Below are 26,017 nucleotides of genomic sequence, written 5' to 3'. Positions count from 1 at the left end.
CTCTAATCGAGTCACATTAACAACATGTATGTAACCTTTAACAAAGTTTGCTCCTAACTAAGCTCACTTTAGAAGAGTAAAAAATTTGGGCTTTCAATCTAAGGTATTTTTTTCCTTCATAGTGTTTCCACATTAAAACCATGGTGTTAATTGTATGAATTTTATTTGCATTGTAAGTTATTTCACAATTTTTAATAGTTTATTGCATCTTAGTAATAACTTAGATATCACTCGATAATAACTAGAAGTTGATTGTTAGTTGCTAATGCAAGGAACAATTTGTTAACATTTTGTAAAGAAGTGAATGAATGAGTTAATTATTAAGTTGGATGTTTACACCAAGTGATTGGAATTAATTTTTATGAAGTTTAGTTGGTACTAAAAATTTTGAAAGGGATTGTATGATAACTGGACATAATTGATTCACCCCCCTCCTCTCAGTTATCTAACAATATGTTTGCATCTTGTAACCTATTTGATGAGGATTCCATTTTTTTGGGACTTATTTTTTGTCACCATTATTACATTGGACAATAAATTCTAGTGAGAAAATTATTAATTAGGATTACTTAATATTCTTTCTCATTTGAATACTGACAGGATTTTATGGTCCATGAGAAGCTCAACTTACTTTCAGTGGAGCCTTAGCAGTGACATTGTTCTCTATGGATATGTATGTTGGAAATATAAGAGTAACTAAGAGGGGAGGGGTGAATCAGTTACTACAAAAAAAAATCCTAGATCGCTTAGATGCCAATATAAATAAAAACCAAACTCTATTGAAACTAAAAATATTGTTGTAATTCAGTTAGCATTAAATCACTCGACAAACACAAAAAATACTATTACTCAGCAATCACTGAAATAAATGTTTCTTAAGATGTTTAATGTGATTAACCTTAATTAACTTAGTTTTAGAATCATAAAAAAAATAACATGAACACATATGGTGCCAAGATTTAATGTGGAAACCTAATTTGGGAAAAAAACACCAATTGCAACTAATTACTATTTTTCACTCTTTTGAAGTAAGCCCTATTAGGAGTCAACCCTGTTAAAGGTTACAGAACACATTGTTAGGTCTGACCCTATTAAAGAATTTAAATTACCTTGTTAAGGGTGGCTTTGTTAGAGGTCTTTTCACACTTCGATCTAGAAATGCCACCTTGTCAGAGGATTTGGCAAATCGTTGTTAATCTAACTCCATTAAGGGAATTGATACATTGTTATAGTTATTAGAAAATAACAATGATATGACCTGATTGTTGATGCAATTGAATTGATAATTTTAGATCTTTGTTCTATCTTGAAAATTTGATCCTCCTTGATTAGATAAAACTTTTCAACTTGGTCAACTCAGGATACTCTGCTATCTTTCCAATTTGTTTTATTGGTTTATCTTTTCAATCTCATGCTTCTCCTATTCAATCTCACAACTTGACCTTATACTTATATATTTTGCCTTATCAAGCTGGCTTGAATACACTTACAAATATTCAATATTCATCCCTTAAGTTGGATAGACTTAGCAAATAAATTCATCAAACTAAATATGTTGATTCAAGATAATCCTTTGTTATTCGACCCAACTTGATCAACACTAACTCAAAAAAATACTTTCTTCAGGCTTCCTTTGGTACCTAAGTGATCTTGGTTAACATTGGTTTTGTGCCAACTTCTCTTTGGTGGCCAAGTGGACTTGGTAGACACTGTCTTCATGCAAAATTTCTTCGGTTCTCGAGTAAGCTTAGTAGACACTATCTCTAAACTTGATTATCTTTGGCACGCTTGGTAGACACTAGAAACTATCTGTATTGCCCAAGTGAGCTCGACACACTAACTGGTAAAGACTTGACATTTTGTGTAACATCAAAGACAATATATAATTGAACAATTGTTTTCAACAATGTATATGTATAAATCAACAATACTTTGAATGGGAGACCGAATGGTAATGTTTTTGTTTCCATGTATATGAATCCATTGATAATATTTGATTAGAAGATAATTGATATTTCTCAGTGAGTGTTGCTAACATGTGGAGCTCTTGGATTTTTTCTTTAAAGATGTTTCTATTGAAAATGGGTATGTATTTTTTCATCTTTATGGTTTGGAGATTGTTATTTAACTCATCTATTTGAGACCTATTTGTACCAAGCCCTTTGATCATGTTGGGTCTATTGAGGATCTTCAATTAGGATATGGTTATCACCATGATTTTAGGTCTTAATTACATGATTTTGTAGGTACTTTGGTAGTTAGATTCATCATCAATAGTTGCCTTAAATTGCTTTTATAAACTCACAAGTGCACTTAAGAGAGTACAGTGACAATTGAACTCACTTTACCTTATGTATAATTGATAAAATTTTCATTTCTCTTTTCAATGGTAAAATAGTCCTTTCTAAAATTTGAATAATGTTTTTGATGACCAATTATAAAACTCAATGATATCACCTCATAAGCATATAAAAAATCCAAAACTTTAGTATGTTTATTCGAAACATCAATATGGATTGCAATATGTAGATAGATCTTACTTCTCTCATATTTAGGGGATAGGTGGAATATTTTTCTATAATTTATCCCCCTAAGCTAAAAATTGACTTATTTTTGGGGATGAATCCTCTACACTAGAGGATGATGTATTTCTATCACAGGACTTGACTTCTTCCTTGTCTTCTTCTTTGTTCATCTCACTTCGCACTTCCTCAACATCAACAATCTTCTTACCTTTCTTATCTTCTAACTAGTTGGATTACAAGTTCCTAAACCTATAGTATCTTACAAGATGATTGATCTTGTGACAATAGAAATATGCCATACCAGTTGACTTCCATTTTCCAAAAAAATTTCTGTGTTCCCATTCTATAATTTACATTTATATGATCATACTTACCTAATGCAATGGAGTTTATTGGGATTGATCACAGGGTGATCAACTAGTCCAAATACCCTTTCCACTTAAGTCCTTCAAGAAAATCTCTTGGTAAAGATGATCAAATGTGAAAGCACCAATCAAAAGTGCCACAATGATGATACTAGGTTATCACAACCCTACACCTAGACAAGGAAAACCCTAATCACTAGGGAACCCTATGAACAAGACAACTTATCGCAAGTTGCTCATAATGCACAAATTGACTAATTTTGAGAAAACAACCTTAAACTTCTTTAGATGACCAAGGAATACTCCAACACATAGGAATAGTCTATTTAGGTCACCAATGACATGAAACAAAGATTAAAACCAAACTATGTAAATTTTTCCACATAGTTGCTTCATTAAGCCATTTAAAAAGGCTAATAGCCCTTTTTTGATGAAAATTAAATTTTAAAGGAAATATCTCCACACAACCTAGGGAAAAAAAATTCATTTTTGGACACCCTTTTTTGGACCTACAAAACATACTAAGGCACTAGGATTTGATGACATAAACAAATGGGCTTTTGTTCACTTTCTTACTTAGGTAACTAGGGAAGTTAAGCCTCCATTTACAAAGGAAGTACATGTTCTAGGACTCCATCCTACAAAAAAAAAAAATGGTAACATGTGAGGAAAACCCTATAAAAGTTAAAAACTTGATTTCAAGCATTGATGCGAAGTCAAGTTCGAGTTATGGAAGATGTTGCATCCTTTTCCTAGCATGCACATGGGAAATGCATGCCTAGGGCATCAAATTTATCAAGAATCCCTGTAGGTACAAACTTAAAACCATTTTCATTTTAAATTTGACATCCAATACTAGGATTTTGTTAAATTTCCATGGTGAAATCCCCTTCTATGCTTGAAAATGCTTCAAAACCCTAGATTAACAAGAAATCTAGACCTACTTACGAAACATGTGGATCTCTTGGGTTAGGAAATAGATGGAGACTTAAAACTAGAAGCATTGAAAATTTAATTCATCCACCTATCCAAAAATGTAGGTTCTACACCCCAGAGGAGTCTATACAATTCCATACAACATAGGATAACAGGTTGTTTACAATGAAAAAAGGGTATTTTATTAATTCAAAACATTGAAATTACATCATCTCTACCTATCACCTACTTGAAAGGGATTAATATAGGCCTTCCAGTGGTCATAAAATAATTTCAAACTTGTTATGGCCATTGGGGAATTTTTTTCTTTGATTTACAAAAAGTTGCTTGACAACTTTTCAAGCAATTTTGCATTTTTGCACTTTTTGCACTTTATAAGAAAATGTTATGAAAACTTAAACTAATGAACCAAATAGGTCCTAAACATGATAAAAAATGAAATAATCCTAAATCATAAGATTCTAGGCCCTCTGGTCATCTTTTACCTGTTGGAAATAATCAAGACTAGCTAGGTTACTGAGAGGGGAGGGGTGAATCAATAACCTCCAAACTTTTGACAAATTCAGCACTTAATAACATAATTCATTCACCATTAATTGATCTAATCCACTTCATTCATGAGAAACTAAAAGATAAACATTCATGGCACATCAACACAATATTTGGTGACCCAAAAACCTTCCAAATAGAAAGTAAAATTGGGGTGGGGATGATACCCACAAAACTTCAGTACTGCAGTATAAAGTTGGCCTATTAAAGATTACAATGATCAGTTCTAATGATCTACCATGTTAGGAGCAATTACAACTGCTAGGTCCACCTTGTTAGAGGTTTTACAAACGTACAATGAAGTATGCACTTGGTTAAGAGATTTAAAGAAAAGACTATTAAGTCTACCCTGTGAAAGGATTTGAAACTAATTCACCTGTTAGGATGAAATAATAGATCTAACTTACAACTAAATTGCTGATTAGATCCTCGAAATGCTGATCACCTCTTGTGATAGATAAAACTTGATTTCTCCTAATTTGACCTTGCTATATACATTTCTCTGTTGTTGATTCACATTCGCATTCACTCTTCTCAAAACATTACAACTTCCTCTTTATTGGGTATGATACAATATATTACATATATACCATCTCGATTCTCATAATTAGAAGGTTGGCCAAAAGACAAGATAACACAAATATTGCTGAGTCAGCCCAAATGTAGAAACTTGGGTTCTAAAAGCTGACTTGGTGAACTTCTGATACTCGATATCCACTGCATTACTCAACATCATCATGCATTTAGTAGAAGTAGAGGCTTGGTCCATACTAATCACTCAATGTAGCTTTGAACTCAATGAACATTAGAGACTTGGTAGATATAGTGTCACTCGGTAGAAACTGAATACCATGTTTACCTTGCTTGCACTCGGTAAACACTACTCATCCCATCACTCGGTTAACACTAGCTTCTCAACAAAAAAATTGATGACTCAATAGACACTACGAAGCATGGTAACCACTGAACTACTCGATCTGAATTGTTGGATTTTGCACTGCTTGAATTCACTTGGTAGCCATTGGAATGCTCGATATGAACTATGAAACTTGGTAACCACTAAATTGCTCAACAAACACTAGAGACTGAATGATGAACTCGATAATCATACAAAATCTAAATAAGTGTTGTCACTAATGACAAACAAGACTTAATGCCAATAATCTCCCCCTTTGGCCTTAGTGACAAAAACACTTATTAGCCAAAACTTATGTACAGTTACATGCTGATTTTTTATTTTTTATTTTTCAAAATTTGTCTTTGTAACTCTGATGTATATATATTTCCACATATCTCCCCAATATAATGTACATATCATTTTAGGCATAATATCATACTAAGTATATACAAATATTTCTTCTTCTTGATTTCTCCCTCTTTATTATTATGCAGAAGTCTCTCCCCCTTTTATTCTATACATATGTCTCTCCCCCTTTTTGATAGTAATGCCAAAATTTTATACACAACATACTTATACAGAGACACTAAAATGTGAGAGAAACTCATAATGTACCTTAAGAATAAGAGCTAATGTCTTATCCCAATTTTCTTGCAAAATTTTGCAGGTTTGAAGTGCAACTTGGACTTCTACTAAGAGTTCAACCGTATGATCTACAATTGAAAAATTGTTATCATGGATCAATGTTTTTTGAATAGGCAATATGCTTCTGCATTGTACCCATGATAGGAAGGATCATGTTTTGGATGTCTATAAGTGTAGATCTGATCCTTGCTTCCACTCTCAATAGCTCTACCAACAAATTTGATAGGAATTTGACCCTCATGTAATGTGCGAAACTTGAATTGGGCTCAAGATACAAGTTTTGAGCACTGGCCTTTAGATCCTCATCAATCTTACTTAATTTTCCCTTTATTTCCTTTGTATACTCAGTAACATAACATAGCTTAGCAAAAAGAGATGTTACATTTGTGAAAGAATTTTCAAGATTAGCCAATATTGAGGAGAGCTCTACCTAATCAATAGAAATATGCTTAGCAATGTGCTCAAGCACTTTATTGTCAAACTTTTTCTCTGCCTTCTCTATCAAATTATCCTGGCTAGTAGAATCCTCATTGAATTTATTTACTTCCTCTTCTAACTATAACAAAATATGTTGAGAGGAATCAACATCCATGCCTATAACCTCTATTAGAATGTTCTTGGCACTTTCAATGATTCGAAATTCCCTGGCACTTTTATCTCTGAGTTGCTTCTACCTAGAAGCTAGCTAACCAATCTCATTTGTTCAATAGTAACATTATCAAAATCCAACTTAGGAATTTCAATTTCCTTTTACAAATCAATATCTTCCTAAATTTCTTTTCCACTAATTAGAAGTTTAAGTGGTGTCTTTGGTTCAACTTCTGACATTGCTGCTTTAGACTTTGAAATAGAAACAATGGTAGAAATAGTATGAATTGCAATGAAAAGTTGTATGGTGCCTACTAATGGAATGCTAATTGGAGCACTAGAAGAATCCAAAATTGATGTACTTCCCAAAATTGATGTAAATATAGGTGGAATGCTAACAAAATTATTTATAATGGAAGCACATACTAGAATATGCAAAATTGAAGTAGACAAAACTATAGAATTGGATGTTGCACTTACTGCTAATGTCCCAAACTCAGGAGCTAAAGAAGAGGAGGGCTACAGCTCAGTGGATGAAGTGGTAGACACTTCCATTAGTGATACCTAGAGTTGAGAGGGAGCAAAGAGTGATTGGGAAAATGATGTATATGTTGTGGTCACAATCACACTTGCTGAAGTTGTCTCCATGCTTGATGATACTATAGGTTTTGGTGGAGAGTGAGGAAGGGAGGCTGTGACTTTTTTAGCTATCCTAACTGGATCACTTTCTTCTTCTTCTTCCCTATCTTCCTCTTTAGCTTCTTCTTCTTTCTCTTCTTCACCATCCTTTATCAACTCTTGATATTCCTCAGCATCTATAGTGACACAAGGAGTATTGTCTTCTTCATTATCCTCATCATTGTCAGTATCATCATCATCATTGATTTCCATTGGATTCTCACTTGGCTTGAGCATATGATAAACATTCTTCCACATGGATGTAGCATCCTTGACTACATGCTTAATATTTTTTTATCAAAATTAAACAAGTATGAAATTTGATTGTTATCTTGTCTTCATTATTCTTCATTGCTTCCTTTACCTTTGCATCAGTAAAGCTCGGAAGCAATTGTCTCAAATATTGCTCACATATGTCCTTTGCAATTTGCATAGATGATTCTCATCTAGGTTTCAACCTTGCTAATAATTCATTGGAAATCTAAGGGGCAATTTGATCAGGTGAATATTTCCTTTTTTTCATCTTTTTCAGCACGAGCTCCTCAATCTACATCTTCTCTGCATTAGTTCTGGTTTCATACTTTAATGCCTTAAAATTTGATATACTAGCACCTTCTTCCAATTGCTTCAATCTTTCCTGGAATGTGAGATGGGGTTTACTGAATAAAATTTCACTGCCTCCTTTCTTCTTGGATCTTCTAGTGAATATAGTTGTGGAGGCCTTGGGTGGCTTGGTGATAATCACCTTGCCTTTCTTTCTGATAGGCTCTTCTTCCTTTTCTAATTCTTCTTCTCCATTCTTAGATTCTTCATCTTCACCTTTTTTATTGGCAAGCATAGAGGGTCATTTGCTATTTTTAGTTTAGATATCCTCCTCTTACCTTTATTTACTACCTAAGGAATCTTAATCTCAAGCTCAATTCTGGCTTTGGTTTCATCATATTTTCCAAAGATAGGTACCTTTGGATCTACAGGCTCATTCACCAAGGCTTCAATTATCTCCTTTGTTTCATCAATCACCTCTTACTATTCTAGGCCTAACTACCTGGATATACACTTTGTCATAGTCAACCATGAAACAAACATTGTCCTTGTAGTCTTCAACCAATTTCTGAGAAATCTGGAACCTATTATTCATCTTTTCTTTAAAAGCTTCAAAATAGTTGTCCATTATGCTATCATAATTCTCAGCCATTTTTGCAATAAACTCATTAATCTGATACAAAATTGGAGTGTCCTTTCTTCATATCACCATTCCTTTGGAGGGGAAAAATTTTTGAACATAAAAGAACAAACAAGTCAACAAAGAACCAAATTTATTCAGATTATTCTTTGAAGTCCTTATGCTTTCAATGTTCTTATTCAATTGTTTCAACATTAAATCTACTAAATAATATTCCAAATTCTTCTTAACAACCTTGTATGCTAGGTCCACAGCCTCACATGTCACACTATTCAGTCAACTGGAGTTGTATATCTTGTGTGTAATAATATGAATGTCAAACTTAAGTTCCACATTAGATACATTGCTAATTTTCAGTCCTCTACCATCCCACTCAGTTTGGGTTTTCTTTTGAAGCTCATCTCGACCTAGGGTTTTAGTAACTTTGACCTTGTTAAGCATGGGGAGACTAGTAATTATATGAATCATCTTCTTTGTAATCAGAACTAGCTTCTCTAACCACAACTAACCATTATGGACTCGACTCAAGATATATCTAATCCATTTTATCTAAAAGTTTCTTGGCAGGTGTGGAATGTGGGTTAAACCTTTCTCCTCTAGATGTTTATGCTCGGGCTTAAGGGTTCCATCCACACACAATTCACCTTGTGCACTATCAATTTCTAGGGTTCTAATTTCTTGAATAGCACATTTGAAATGAGTTTAGATATCATTGATAAGGAGTACCTTTGGTGGAATTTGTGATTGAGCTCCATTGGGGTCCAGTGATTCTACAATCACTGGCACTAGTTTGAAATTAATAGCCTTCCACTTAATGCCTTACACCAACTTCTCTGATCCTTTCTTTGTCTTGCTTCTACTACTGGTGGATGCCATGATCACTCAGTAAACTAAGAAAATTCCTTGAAAAGCTTTGTTGTAGACTCTACTCAAGATCACTGGATTGCTCTGCAAATTTCTCTACTCTAGATATACTAAATTTGTGATGAAAATGAAATCAAAATTCTACCCTGTTGATGAAAATTTCTCATTAATGCTCAGTACGATGAGAGCCATAATGACATAGTGCTTGATAGGCTACCATCCACTATCTATGTAGATTGCTCGGTAGAACCTTGTAACTTAGTGAACAAACAAAACTTTGTTACTCCCGACCTTGCTCGATATGACCTAACCTTTCTTGGTGAATACTGATGCTAAACTTTGTGATCCCTCTGAATCTAAAATATTGCTTTGGATCTTTTGCATCCTTTGATTAGAACTGCTTGAGATATGACATTGAGAATATAGTTCTAGTTCTTCCTTTAAGAACTTAATTGGAAATGGTGGAGTCACCCACTTCTTGAGTGACATGACCATCATCACTTTAATTGGCTTGCTTGGTAGATTTGGGAACCCACTGTTATCTCATCTACTTCTTGATGTTATCATCTTTTGGTTTATTTTCATCTTCAACTCTAGCTATATTCATGTAATTCTTAGCTATATGACCAAGTTTAGTACATGTGTAACATCTTATTGTAGTATCTTTTTTTCTCAAGTGATGTCTAGCACAATTTATGCCAATGTGTCCATATTCTCCATAGTAATGACATATACACCAAGTATTGTAGTCCCAACCAAATATTGCCTTTACAAATTGTTCAGTTGGATTGAATAGTTTAGATTTGCATTCAGATGCCTTGTGACCTTGTTTCTTGTATTTATGACATTTGCCTTCAAAATTTGGTTTCTCCTTGCATTCATTAGCTTTATGACCATGATGACTGCAATTGTAGCATTTTCCATTGAATTTTGCCTTTCCATTACTCCAACATTTATTTGATGTATGAACTATCTTACCACAATGATTGCAATTAGGTCTTTGATTCCTTTTAACACATTTTTTGGAGGATTCACCTTCTTCTTTGTATCAAATTCCTTCTTTGCCCTTTTTCCTATAAAGATTCTGCTCATTTTGTTGATTCAGTTGATCTATGTCTATTTGAGATTTCATTATTCTTTCATTGAGTTGCTTCTCAAAATTTAGATCAACTTTCAATCTTTCATTGATTTGCCTTTCAATGCTTAAAGCATTCCTTAACCTTTCATTTTCAAATCTTAGAGTCATGATTATTCATTTGCATTGGAGAGTTGATTGATAAGACTTTCTTGCTAAAGGGGTTGATTTTGAGTTATATTGTTCCTTGTCTCCAAGTCTTAATTTTCCTTATTTCTCTATTCAAAAATTTCACATAATCTTATTGACTATATTTCTTGTTCTCTTCTCAATTTTTTTACCTCTTCTTGTAGGGAACCATTCTTTTCTAAGAGTTCTTTGAGTGCATCATTTGCTTCATCTGAACTACTTGAAGGGAAAAAGACTTCAATCTTTTCTTGAGCATATTGGTGATCATTCATCTATTTTTCAAGTTCCTTCCTTCTTTTTAGGGATTGGGAAAGATGCTCTTTTGCTTCCTTGAGTTGAGCTATGGCCATCTCTAGATCTAGCTTCTCATTGTCAATAGCTTTTTCAAGTCTAAATATCTCTATTTTCCTTGATCTTTTCTCAAGCTATCAAACTTTATCTTGAGAACCACAATGCTCTGATACCAATTGTTGGAAATAATCAAGACTGGCTAGGTTACTGAGAGGGGAGGGGTGAATCAGTAACCTCAAAACTTTTGAAAAATTTAGCACTTAATAACATAATTCATTCACCATTAATTGATCTAATCTACAGCATGCATGAGAAACTAAAAGATAAAAATTCATGGCACATGAACACAATATTTGGTGACCCAAACACCTTCCAAATAAAAAGTAAAACTAGGGTGGGGATGATACCCACAAAACTTTAGTAAAGCAGTATAAAGTTGGCTTGTTAAAGCTTACAATGATCATTTCTGATGATCTGAACCATTAAGAGCAATCAGGACTACTAGGTCCACCTTGTTAGAGGTTTTACAAATAGACAATAAAGTATGCACTTGGTTAAGAGAGTTAAAGAAAAGACTGTTAAGTCTACCCTGTTAAAGGATTTGAATTTGATTCACTTGTTAGGATGAAATAGTAGATCTAACTTACAACTAAATTTTTGATTAGATCCTTGAAATGTTGATCACCTCTTGTGATAGATAAAACTTGACTGCTCCTTATTTGACTTTGTTGTATACCTTTGTCTACTATTGATTCACATTCACATTCACTCTTCTCAAAAGATCACAACTTCCTCTTTCTTGGGTATGATACAATACATTACATATATACCATCACAATTCTCATAATTACAAGGTTGGCCAAAACACAAGATAACACAAATGTTGTCGAGTCGGCCCAAATATAGAAACTCGGGTTCTGAAAGCTGGCTTGGTGAACTTCTAATACTCAGTGTCTACTGCATTACTTGACATCATCATGCATTCAGTAGAAGTAGAGGCTCAGCCCATACTAATCAATCAATGTAGCTTCAAACTCGATGAACATTGGAGACTCGGTAGATATAGTGTCACTCTGTAGAAACTCAATACCATGTTTACCTTGCTTGCACTCAATAAACACTACTCATCCCATCACTTAATTAACACTAGTTTCTCATCACAAAAATTGATGACTCAGTAGACACTGTGAAGCACAGTAACCATTGAACTGTTGGACTTCACACTACCTAAACTCACTTGGTAGCCACTAGAATGCTCGATATGAATTATTGAAACTTGGTGACCATTGAATTGCTCAGCAAATACTAGAGATTGAATGATAAACATGGTAATCATACAAAATATGAATAAGTGTTATCACTAATGACAAACAAGACTTAATGCCAACATTACCATAGTTGACCAAGGGCTTATAACAATACCAATCTTGGAACTAGGTCATATAATTTTTGGTCTAGATGCCTAGTTGATTAATCTTTCTGAGGTTTTATATTGAGATGTAAGGTTTTATATTTGGATCAATGGTTTGATTGTGATTTATTGTGGGTTCTCCTGCACCATACTCCTGTTGTGTTTGAAAACTCAAATTCCTACTTGAGGGAAATTGCTCCACTGGAGTACCATATTGTTTGATCTAGTCTTCTGTCATCCAAGTTGCATCAATATTGGGGAGCCCTTTCCACTTGACTAAAAATTGCATGTACTTCTTGATTATGGTATATTTTGGAAACTTGGTGTCCAAAATTTATTCTAACTCTACTATTTTTCTTTGAGGGAGATCAACTACATAGTCTTCTCTATGGATGTCTACTTTCTCACCTTGTTTACTCGCTAAATCTATTATGCTTTTATATGGGGTGAGGTCTTCAACATTGTAGACTAGAGAAATTTGCAAGGTAGGGGGAAGAGAGATCTCATATGCATTTTCACCCATCTTTTTGAGTATACCACTTGGTCCAACTTTCTTCATCTAAAGTTTGGAATATCTACCTCTAGGTACTCTCTCTTGTCTCAACTTTTCCCAAACCTTGTTTCCAATTTTGAAGTGGATTTCCCTTCTTTTCTTATTAGCAAGTTCCTTATATTTTAGTGTTGATCTTTGTAATGCTTCCTTGACCTCATGTTGCACCTTTGTAATGTTTTTTGCTAAAACTTATCCTTGAGCACTGGTTCTAAAACAGATGGTAGTTCTACTAGGTCTAATGGTCCCTTGGGATGAAATCCATACACTACTTGGAAAGGAATCTTGCATGTTTGTCTATTCATGGAGCCATTAAATACAAACTCTTCTCAGGGCAAGTGTATGTCCCAACTCTAAGCATACTTCTTTGTTAGGCATCTTAGGAGATTTCCTAAAGATCTATTCACTACCTCAATTTGCCCATCAATTTGTGGATTGCAGGAAGAACTATAGGTTAGGTTAGTCCCAAGTTTTTTAAAAAGTGTTCTCCAAAAATGGCCTTGAAAATTTGCATCCCTATCAAATACAATAGTTTTTGTTAAACCATGGATCCTAATTAATTCCTTAAGGAAAAGATGTGCAACATGAGAAGCATCATTTGTTCTTTTACATGGTATAAAATGGACCATTTGACTGAATCTATCCACTACCACAAAAACACTATCAATACCTTTCTTAGTTCTAGGTATCCCCATGACAAAATTCATTGACATTAATTCCCAAGGTCTTGCGGTGATTGGTAAGGGTTGATATAACCCCTAATTTGTTGAAAACCATTTACCTTGTTGATAGATGGTATAAGTCTCAATGAACTTCTTTACCTCATTATTCATCTTTGGCTAATAATAGCTTCTTTTAACCATGTATGTTGTCTTGTCGATGCCAAAATGTCCTCCTAGACCACCACAATGTTTCTCCCTAATGATATTTATCCTCATTGAGTATTCTCCTTTGAATAGGAGTCCATTCTAAATTAGATATTTAAAGAAATCTGCATGGTATCCTCCAACCATCTCTATTCAAACCTGAAAAATCTCTACAAAATTAGGATCATCAACAAATAAGTGCTTGAGGGAATTTTTAGATGTACTTCTTCAACTAGACCAACCCTTCTGCTAAGGGCATCAGCAACTTTGTTTGCAACACCTTTTTTATGTTTGATGTTGAAAGTATAAGCCTACAATTGCTCCATCCATTTTAGATGTTTGACAAATAGCTTTTACTGAGAGTTGAAAAAATTCAATGCATTTTTGTTAGAGTATACTACAAACTCCTTTGGGATTAGATAGTTCCTCCATTTCTTAAGGGCTTGTACCATAGCATAAAGCTCTGAGTCATAAGTTGAAAACTTCTCAAAAAAGAAATATGTTGCCTGACCTTCCTAACTTAGGACTACACCTATCATCAAATTGCTTGCATCAATTTCCACAATGAAAACCTTATTGAGATTAGGTAGAACCAAAATTGGGTACTGAGAGACTCTATTCTTCAAATACTGAAATGCATAGTTGGCTTCCTTTGTCCAAGAAAATTTAGTCTTCTTTCTTCCTTTTATGGTGTCAATCATGGGTGCACACACATGACTGAATTTTTTGATAAAATTCCTATAGAAAGTGGCAAAACCATGGAAGCTTCTTACATCACCTTGGTTCTTTGGTGGGGACTAGTTGATTATTTCTTCAACCTTCTCTGGGTCCATCTTGAGGGTACCTTGTCAGATCACAAATCCTATGAACACAAGTTCCTTCTTCATAAACATTTACTTTTCTAAGTTGATCACCAACTTGTGCTAATGAAGCCTCCTTAGTACCTATTCCACATGATCAAGATGTTCCTCCTTGCTATTACTAGATTGTAAGATTTTTCCTTAGGGTAAAATCACCCAAGATCAAGGAACTCAAGCACAAGCACAGGGATAGATCAAAAAGAGTATGATCAGAATAACAATATAGTATTTTGTTCATGTGAAAGTACACTAGGAGTGCCTATATATAAAGGCCTCTAGAATGCTCCTAGAATGCCTAGGAATCAGCATACTAATAAGTCTTACAACCAAGCACATGTCCACCAAAAGTGGATTATCCTCCATTAAGCATAGGAGTAAGTGTGATGGTGAGAGGATAAGCCTACAAAGGTGTAGCATGAAAAATTATGTTGTAGACACCATGTACTTAATTAAGATTGCTAATAAATATGTTATCTACATGACAACTTAGTTAATTATGAAAACTCTATTGTTGTAGACACAATGTGTTGATTTAAAGTTGCTTACTCTGATGTTGTCAACATGACAACTCATAAGAGTATGCAAACTCCTAAGTGTCTTACCTAAGAAATAATAAAATAGTGCATGATAATAAAATAATGAATTTACCTAAAGTAAACTTTATTAAAGTGTAATAAGTAAATACTTATTTACACCAACACCCCCTTAAGTGAAACTTATTGGAATGCACTTAAGCTTACAAAAGCTAGGATGAAATGCAAGATGGGTCCTGGCTACTAGGCCATGTTAGGTACCCATGTACATAATGCAATTAAATATCTCATAAATCAAAGAAAGAGAGAAAACCTCATGGGAAAAACACTCCCCCAGAAAGAGAGATGAAAAACCAAGATGCATGGATGGATGGAGTAATCAAGACCCCCCCCCCATTAAAACATACATCAAGTATATACAATAGAGAAGTATGAGAAGAACACAATCCCAAAGGAGGAAAATATCCCCCCAACAAGAGAGAGAAGAAAGGAGACAAGGTGGTCCCACCCCCCAAATGTAGAATGTCAATTAGTGCTAGTTGCTCCAATGTAGAAGCTGATCTAGGACTGCTAAATAATGTTCCTCCCCTTTGGAAGGAAAAGTATCATAGGTACATATGAGATACTTCCCTTATGTGTAGAAAGAATCTCGATGATCAATGATGCCTTTGAAACCTACTCAACTATCCCTGTGTCGATATTGACTGTTGACCCTTCCAATGTTGTTGAAAAAAATAATGTCAGATCTAGCAAGGATGGATGTAGAACCTATCCCAAAGAACCAACTATCTCCTCAAATGATAAATAGACCTCCTACAATTTTTGTACATAAGAATCCACAATCATATCAACCTATGAAAATTGATCATGTAGAGAATGGACAAGAGGGTCAGAGTGAGCCCTCGCAACAACTGAAGAAGGATCTTCTTCATCAAAGAGAAGATGTATATCATTGATGATGTCTCCCAAATCTACTATGTGTGACTCCAAAAACAACCCTAAAATATCTATCAAGAAGTCATCTACTAATGTTGGAGCTGGAAGACAAGGTGTACCCTACTATGATGGACCCATCATTGTGTCTATATATGCATGTGGAATGTGTGTATGATGTGACCTCATACTGCAACTGTCAATAGAATCCCACATATTTGAATCTATTGAATCACTATCGTTGGTGTTACTATCAGTTTCCACAATGTATGAAGTGCAAAGAGGAATAGAGGATAAGTTGGGTGAACTTTCCTCAAAGTGAAAATTCCTCTTTATGAAAATCTCATGTGTCTCAGGATCCATAAGTCTATATGACTTAACACCATCTTCATATCTGATGAAAGTACAAGCCCTAGGTGGTGGTGCCTTGCATCCATTGGATGATATGTTTGCTCGTGCTAGACAACTGAAGACTCTGAAGTGTTTCACAACTGGTTTTTTGCCACACCATGCCTCAAAAGGAGTCTTTCCATCTAAGGCATTATGAGGAGACCTATTAAGTATATTATTGGCACTGCTTATAGCTTCAACTTCAAGTATAGGATCTAGAGACTTGGCTTGTATCATGCAACTTGCCATTGACTTAAGAGTTCATATCCTCAGTGCTGTAACATATGTCTTATGCAGACTGAATGCTGGTGGATTCTGAAGATCAATACCCTCAAGTTTGTAAAAGTTTTTAAGTCTTGTGTTCACATATCTACTTTCATTGTCCATCCTAATAACTTTGTTGGCTTTCCTTTATTTCTTTTCAACATGAGACTTGAAGGCTAGAAACTTGTTCAACACTTCATTCTGGTGATGAAGAAAGTAGACCCATGTATAGCATGAAAATTCATCAATGAAAGTGAGTATGTAGCAACCCTGGCTGACTAATGTCACTGCAAAAGGACCTGCTAGAACCATGTGAATCAACTCAAGAACAATTGGTGCTCTTGAAGGCTTCCCTTTAGAAAACTTCTCCTTTAGATGCATATCCACTAAACATGTTGATCATTCACCTTGAGAAAATTTGATTGTAGGTAGACCATTGACCATGTTGTTTGAGCAAAGTTGATGAAGATAGCAGAAGGCAAGATGGCCATACCACTCATGCCATAATGTACTTTGTGAATGAAATCGAGTCAACAATTCATGTGAAGGAGACTTAGGCACAAAGTGGAAGAAATAATACAACATTGTGTCATGATTAACTTTCCCCATTACAACCAATGAATCATCTTTGAGAGTGCACACCATTACTGAATCTGGAAGGAACTCAACTTTATTGACATCTTCATAGTGAGTGATTTGGTAAATTGATAGGAGATTAGAGCTATGGTTAGGAACATAGAGAACATCTTTGAATTGCCCATTTTCCATCTCCACATGTCTTTTCCCTTCAAATTCCATTTTTTTATTATCTCCTACAAAGACATGTGGTACCTTAGATAGCTTCAATGAAGAAAAATATCCTTTTAAATATCCTATATGATATGAGGCACCTAAGTCAAGAATCCATTCCGCTAAAGAACTTGTGTTTTCCATAAGTGCTTCCCCTTTGCCCTTTGAATTTGAAGATGAAGATCCTTTCTCCTTATAAGCATTAGGCAATGGAACATTGTGTTTCTTTATAATGTTCATCAACTCATCAATCTTTTTATGATAGCACTCATGTTCATCATGACCCAACTTCTTGCAATAGGCACACTTTTTCTTCTCCTTATTAGTGTCCCCCTTCTTGGTTGAATTCGAGGAATACTTGCCTTGTTGATTTGATGGTGGTGTTGTAATTTTTGCATCCTCTTGTGTGTTATTTTTCTACTTCTTATTCTTGCCATTTCCTTTATTTGAAGCTTGACCAATTGAATTTTGAGAAACCTCATTATTGGCCACCAATGCCTTAGACTTGGGTGAATTGAGAATCCCCATTGATTGCAACTTCTTTTCTTCATCATCCAACAGTTGAGCATAATGATTAGAAGTGAATTTCTAATAGGTAGCCTATAATGTAGTCTTTGTGGTGTTGTAAGAAGAAACAAATGTGGAGTACTCAGATGGTAGCTTATTATGAATGAGATAGATTAACCTGTTGTCTTTGATTGGACTACCACTATCATCAACCTTCATTCTTAATTCATTCACCTTAATCATAAAATTTTGTATATAATTAAATGTCTTAATCTAGGGAGATGAGCTCATCTTCAATTTTGTAAACATCCTCCTCAAACACTTTACCATAGAGGTTTTTGAGGGCATCCCAAGCATCCTTGGATGTCTCATACTTCTCAATTTGATAAAGGATTTTGTCTTCAACCCCCAACAAAATATCATCTAGGGCTTTCCTATTTGTAGATTCCCAAGTAGAGCCTTCACTTTTAGATACTTGATAACTTGTTGGTTTAGGAAGGATACCATCTACATATTAAGAAACTTCATTATGCATTAATTGACACCACATTTTAATGGAACATGTAGCATAGTTATGTGGTGTTAATTTTGGAAACTTAAAATTTATCATGATGTAAGAAATGAAAAATAAGAGTAGGAAAAAGGGAACACAACACCAAGAAATACCCCCCTTTTCACTCAATCAAGAACCTCCCCCCCCCCCCCCCCCCCAAAAAAAAAAGAGATGCTTTTGGAACTTTATACTTAGTGCATTTACAATAGGCACTTGCCAATTTTGGCCTTAGTGGACTTCTCATTTTTCTATTTAGAACCTCTTTATGGAGAACAAATCTAAAACTTTACAAGGTAAAACAATTTTGAAGCAATACAAAGCAAAGAAAGGACCTATTTCTGAAGTGATCTTTTTTTCCACACAACCCTATAGTCTAATTATAGATCTAGAAAGTAGACAAAAAATAACACACTTTCAAAAAATATAACCTGATTTCAAGTCTAGATGAGCCCGTACAGAGCAATTGAAGTTACAAAATGTAGGTTTAGATAGGTACAGTTGCCAAAAGACACAATTTCTAAAAAATTTGTGCACAAAAGCTAGAAAAGAACTACACCACTGAAAATTCAAGAAATTCTAGCTAAATTTTTTTTTAAATTTGCACATCATATGGAGTCAAGATAACTGAGTTATGGCCTCCCAAAGTTATATTTTCAAATCAAAACTAAATTTGGAGAGGGGTTCGGGAAAAGAATTGTGAGATTAAATTTGACAGTCAAATGGGCATTGTAGTAGTTCAAATTTTCTTTGGATGATGGTCAAACAATCATCAAATTTAAGACAGTGTATGGCTGATGTTAACAAAAACTTGGGTCCCTTGGTGACATGGTAGGTGACATCAGGATGATGTTAGCATGGTATGAACATGTATGGCATGTATAGATCCTCATTGGCAGGCTAACATTGCTGGTCTAGAGGTTGAGTCACTAATCTATTGACATGGCCACATTGATGTGGTAAATATGGCTGACATGGAGGATTACTCTATCGAAGAAGGTTAAGGTCTCCCACATGGTGATGGCAGAGATCGCCATGTGGAGGGTGACTTTCTCGCATGTGGCAGATGATGCAAGCATCAAAAAGTGCCACCAGGGGTGTCATTTAAATGTTGGTGATGGAATTTGGAGCACCGACAGATATGAAAGCACAGTGCCAATTTTTATTGGATGTTGCCGAAGTTAATTTCCACTGCTAAGAAATGTATTTTAGGTGATGACAATATTGGGAATTAATCCCACATAGACTATGGAAGGAGGCTCACTAATCTTTAAAAGAAAAGACCCACCAACATTGAAACAAAGGTGAAAAGGTCGTCGAGATCCATGGATTTGGATTCATCGGGGAGTTGTGATGGACTGTGGCTTGTGGAGGCCAAAATTTGAACGCAGTCCACTCATTAAATTTTCAAAAATTATTTTTTAAAAATAATTAAATATTCAGTAGAATATTATTTGTAGGGCCTAGGGTTTGACTACCCATTTCTTGCAAAAAAAATTCTTTGCAGGCCCTTCTTGCCAAAAAAATTCTGAAAAATACAGACAAAAATTATAGAGAAAAAATGCAGTTATGAAATAAAATAAATGTAGATCTAATAGATGAACATACCAAAATTGAAAATTCGGCCTTCGGGTACCGATTTTCAAAAAAAATTTGCCTCAAAATTGACTTTGGCCCAATGTAGGTGAATTGATTGTCAATTTTCATCGAATCAACATTTTGGATGTAATAGCAATGTTTGCTTTGGCTCTAGACGCTCCCAATTTCTGTGGATTCTCTAGATCTAAGTTGAGGTGTCCTCAGAGAGGTGAAGCATGGTTAGTCTTAAACAACTATGTGAAGAGAATATCCCCAAGCTTTGATACCATGTAAGAACTTGCTTTAGGGAAAAATAACCAAGATCAAGGAATTCAAGCACAAGCACAAGGATAGACCAAAAAGAGTATGACTAGAATAACAATATAGTTTTCAATTCATGTGAAAGTACACTAGGAGTGCCTATATATAAAAGCCTTTGGAATGCTTCTAGAATGCCTACGAATGAACATACTAATAAGTCTTACAACCAAGCACATGTCTACCAAAACTGGATTATCCTCCATTAAGCATAGTTGTAAGTGCAATGATGAGAGGATAAGCCTAAAAAAGTGTAGCATGCAAAATTATGTTGTAGACACCATGTGCTTAATTAAGAGTGCTAATAATTGTGTTGTCTACATGAAAACTCAATTAATTATGCAAACTCTAGTGTTCTAGACACCATGTGTTGAATTAGAGTTGCTTACTCTAGTGTTGTCAACATGACAACTCATAAGAGTACACAAACTCCTAAGTGTCTTACCTAAGAAATAATAAAATAATGCATTTACCTAAGTAAACTTAAGTAAAGTGTAATAAGTAAGTACTCATTTACACCAACATGAATATTAGTATGTCATCAAGGTAAATAACAACAAATTTTCCAATAAAATCTATGAATATCTCATTCATAAGACTCATAAAAGTGCTAGGGGAATTGATTAACCCAAAGGACATTACTAACCATTAAAATAAACCTTCAGTAGTTTTGAATGTTGTCTTCCATTCATCACTTGGTTTTATTCTGATTTAATAGTAGCCAAACTTCAAGTCTATCTTGGTGAAATAGTAAGCTCCTCCTAGTTGATCCAATAGATCTTCAATTCTTAGCATGGGGAATCTATACCTTATGGTAATCTTGTTGATAGCCCTACTATTAGTACACAACCTCCATTTTCCATCCTTTTTAGGAGCAAGGATAGATGGAATAGCACAAGGACTTAAACTTGTTTGTATTAGACATTTCTCCAATAAATCATTCGCCTTCTTAGAAATTTTATCATGTTGAGTTGGTGTCATTTTATAGGGTGCCTTGTTAGGTAAGGAAGAGCCAGGTATCAAGTCAATTTGGTGACTGATATCTCTAATGGGAGGGAGACTTGTGGAAAGATTAGTAATAGTAACCTGACTATACTTTTGTAGTAGATCTTGTATTCTTTAGGGATAGGATCCTTGTCCTTAGAATTTATGTTTTCCTTTGGCTTAGATACCAAAAAAAAACCTTGGGCATCAGGTTCCTTCAAGGCTATGATCATTTTTTTCGCCCCTTTGGTTACAATAGTAGGTTCTACTTTAGGATCAAGCATGGGCTTCATGGTGAAGGTTACACCATTCCTATTTATAGAATAGGTATTCTTCTTGCAATGGTGGATGGCATCAACATCATATTGCCAGGGTCTTCCTAGGAGTATATGAGATGCATCTATTTCTACAACATCACAAGGTACTTTATCTTTGAAGTCCTCTAGAGAAAATTTTACCCATGCTTGTTCTATCACTAAAGTTTGTTGACCCTTTGTTAGCCAAGAGATATGATATGGAAGGGGTGGGGTTTCTTAGGTAGTTTAAGTTTTTCTACCATTTTAGAGGAAACTAGATGTTTAAGAGAACCTTAATGAATCAATAAATTGCATACTTTGCATTGGCACTTAATCCTTGTGCTGAAGAGATTCTTTATTTGGGGTGGCTCTTAGGTGTGAGGGATCTTCAAAAATGCTTTCCTCATCATTAGACATGCTCCTTCCTCATGTGCAAGTTCTCTGCAATCAAATTACTCTTCCTCCACAATTTGTGCTCTTTTTTCCCCTTGATTATTGTTTCTCTTTTCAAGGAACTTTCCTACATGGTGTCTTACTTGATTACAATTGTATCATGTGAGAGGACATTGCCTCTTCCTCTACCTCTAAAATACTTTCCTCCTCTATAGTTTCCCTTAGAACTTTGTCCTCCCTAATCCTTATTCTAATTAGTAGGTTTGTTTCCACTATTCTACCCCCTGTTCCAATAATTGTTCTTGGGCTTGAAGTTTTTATTATTCTCCTTGCCTTTATTTTGATCCTACCTCCTCTTCCACCTTGAGTGGTAATTGATAGCACTTGTTCAAAGAACTGGGGGTGTGAAGGCTAAGTTCTTCTAGGATGGGTAACTTAAGGCCATTCATGTACCTTGCTAATTTTTCTTCCTCATCATCTACTATGTTGGTCTTCATACATAATTTTAAGAACTCCTCTATATAGGAAGTAACATCTAGATCCTTTTTATTTAGAATTTATTTCCTCCTATGGAGTTGTACACCATAGTCTTTTGGCACATATGTTTCACTAACTAGTGCCTCCATTCTCTCCCAAGAAGATATCATGTTTCTTCCTTTCTTCACCCTCTCTATCTGGATGAAGTTCCACTAAGTTAGGAATGCTCCCTTAAACTTGGACTTTACCATCTTTACCCTCTACTTCTCTAGGATGTATTCACTCTCAAAGAAATTGATTAGGTCTTCTATCCAATCCAATGCTACATCAGTATTCATTTTGACATTGAAAGTTGGCAATTCTAACTTCCCCTCCATGGTTCTTTTCTCCATGTATTTGAGAGAATTGAAGAGAGGCCTTGTTCACTAGGAACTTCATCATATTCATCAAGATCTTCAACCTCTATATTCTTATCTTCTTCAGACTATGTGCCTCTTTGTTTGTCCAACTTACCTTCAACTTTCCTTCAACCTCTTTGCAAGAGTAACATTGGTTTCTCTTTGTTACCTTACTATTTTTTCTAGTTTAGAATTTGTTACCATGATAGGTATTTCTTCTTCTTCTTTAGTAAGATCCATGGCTCTTATACCACTTCATGCAATGGAGCCTAATGGGATTGATCACAAGGTGATCAACTCATCCAAAGACCCTCTTCACTGAAGTCCTTCAACCAAATCTCTTGGTAAAGATGATCAAATGTTCAAGCACAAATCAAAAGTGCTACAAGGATGATACCAAGTTATCACAAACCTACACCCAAACAAGGAAAACCCTAATCACTAGGGAACCCTATGAACAAGACAACTTATCAAGAGGTTCTCACAATGCACAAATTGACCAATTTTGAGAAATCAACCTTAAACTTCTTCAAATGACCAAATAAGACTCCAAAAAGTGGAAATAGTCTATTTAGGTCACCAATGACATGAAACAAAGGTTAAAACCAAACTATGTAAGTTTTTCCACATAGTTGCTTCATTAAGCCATCCAAAAAGGCTAGTAACACTTTTTGATGAAAATCATATTTTAAAGGAAATATCTCCACACAACCCAAAGTAAAAAAAATTATTTTTGGACACCTTTTTGGGACTTACAAAAAACCCTAAGGTACCAAGGTTTGATGACACAAATAAATGGGCTTTTGTTCACTTTCTTGTTTAGGCAAATAGGGCAATTAGGCCTCCATTTACAAAGGAACTACATACTCTAGCACTTCATTTTGCCAAAAAATTATGGGAACATGTGAGTAGAACCATAGACAAGTAAAAAAACTTGATTTCAACCTTTGATACCAAGTCTAGTTGGAGTTGTGGAAGATGTTGCATCATTTTCCTAGCATGCACATGGGAAATGCATGCCTAAGGCATCAAATTTCTCAAGAATACTTCCAAGTACAAATTTAAAACCACTTGCTTCTTAAAGTACATATCCAATACTAGGATTTCACGAAAGGCCATTGAATTCCCATAATGAAATTCTCTTCTATGCTTGAAAATGCTTCAAAACCCTGGGTTAACAAGAAATCCGGGTCTACTTACAAAAAATGTGAATATCTTGAGTTAGGTAATAGATGGAGACTTAAAACTAGAAGTATTGGAAAGTCACTTCATCCACCTATCCAAAAATTACATCATCTCTACCTATCACCCACCTAAAAGGGCTTAATATGGGCCTTCCAATTGTCATAAAAACATTTCAAACTTGTTATGGCCATTGGGGAAGTTTTTACTTTGATTTACAAAAAGTTGCTTGACAACTTTTCAAGCAATTTTGTATTTTTTGCACTTTTTGTGCTTTATAAGAAAATTCTATGAAAACTTATATCTAATGACCCAAATAGGTCCTAAACATGATAAAACATGAAATAATCCTAAATCCTAATATTCTAGGCCCTTTGACCATCTTTTACCATAGTTGACCAAGGGCTTATAACAATGTCAATCTTGGAACTAGGTCATACAATTTTTGGTCTAGATGCCTATTTGATTAATCTTTCTGAGATTTTATATTTGGATCTAAGATTTTATAGTGATTTATTGTAGTGCTCCTACACCATTATCATTGATTGAACATGTGACATTAAATTTCCTTTTCCTTCCAAAATGGTTTACTAGTTTGACTAGACCTAAAACATTCACTCTAAACTTGTAATCCTTAGTTTTATGACCATATGTTTTACATGAATCATAATATCCATCAACTTTACCACCAATACATCTACTGCTAAGACCAGATATACACTCATTTTTAGTGTGATCATACTTGTGACAATTATGGCAATATCCATCAAAGGCATAAGGCCTAGTGATGATCGATCAAATCCTATAAACATTTTATGTATGAACAACCTTCTAACAATTAAAATAGATTTTTAAAATTCTTACTAGAATTTCTTAAAATTACCTTTAGATATGTTAGTTTGTGGTGATTGATCAGGGAAGTACTATACATATACTCTATAATTCCTCAGTGGGGTTTGCCATTTTTATTGACATTTTTGAGCTGACATGTTGTAAATAATTTTAACTGAAAAGTAGAAAAAATACTTGTATAAATTGGAGTAGGGTTAGGAATTTCATAAGTGCATGATGTTATAATTGATTCTTGTAGTGATATTGAGCTATAAGGGATTACAAATTGTAATAAAGTTGTAATCACTAGATAATAAAAATATTGGACTTGTTTGGTGGACACAGCCCAGGGATTGGGTGAACCACATTAAATCTTGGTGTCTTGTGTTCTCTTCTGTGTGATTTATTATTTTTTGATATTGGTTATATTTGCATGTAATTGTTATTTCTATCTATGGTTAATCCTAACAAGGTATTATTGTGGTTAATCTTGATGACTCTCCAACTTCAAATGTGCTTTGATCAGTGTATCCTTGTTTCTTATTTTCCTATTTAGTTGTTCAACAAGTTTATGTGAGCTCTCATTATACCTCCTTATTTTCCAATTATCTTATTTCTCAGTCTTTAGATCTTTCCACAATTTCTCGTTCTCTTCTCTTCATATTTGATTCACACTTACAACCTGCATATTTTCTTCACTAGTATCATGAATTTTTCATTGAAGTAAAGAATTTTCCTACCTTTATTTGTGAAGCTCTTCTTCTCTTACTTTTAGGGAATCTTCAAAAAAATCTTTGCATTTTATCATATTTATTTGCACCCTTCATGACTCTTTTTCCTTCAATAGCTTCACCCATATTGACTGCCTAACTTTTATGTTCTTTCCTCTAATTTTCTATGTCTTTAGTCAGTTTCTCATTCTCATTCATCAGATTTTTAATTGCCTCCTCAAATTATTCATATCCACTTACTTTTACCAATTGATCTATGTAGGCTTGACTTTCCCTTAACTTTTGAATAAAATATCTTCTTTTTGAAAGGAAGTTCCTCATATTTTCCTATAGTTCATTGATTACTCTATTTTTATCCTCAAGTTTCTTCTCATGCCTATATTTCTCCAT

Source organism: Cupressus sempervirens, chromosome 9 (genome assembly GCF_028749045.1).
Source record: "Cupressus sempervirens isolate cs-2001-9-10 chromosome 9, ASM2874904v1, whole genome shotgun sequence".
In the NCBI taxonomy this organism is placed as follows: Eukaryota; Viridiplantae; Streptophyta; class Pinopsida; order Cupressales; family Cupressaceae; genus Cupressus; species Cupressus sempervirens.
Note: the sequence above shows the minus strand (reverse complement) of the source record.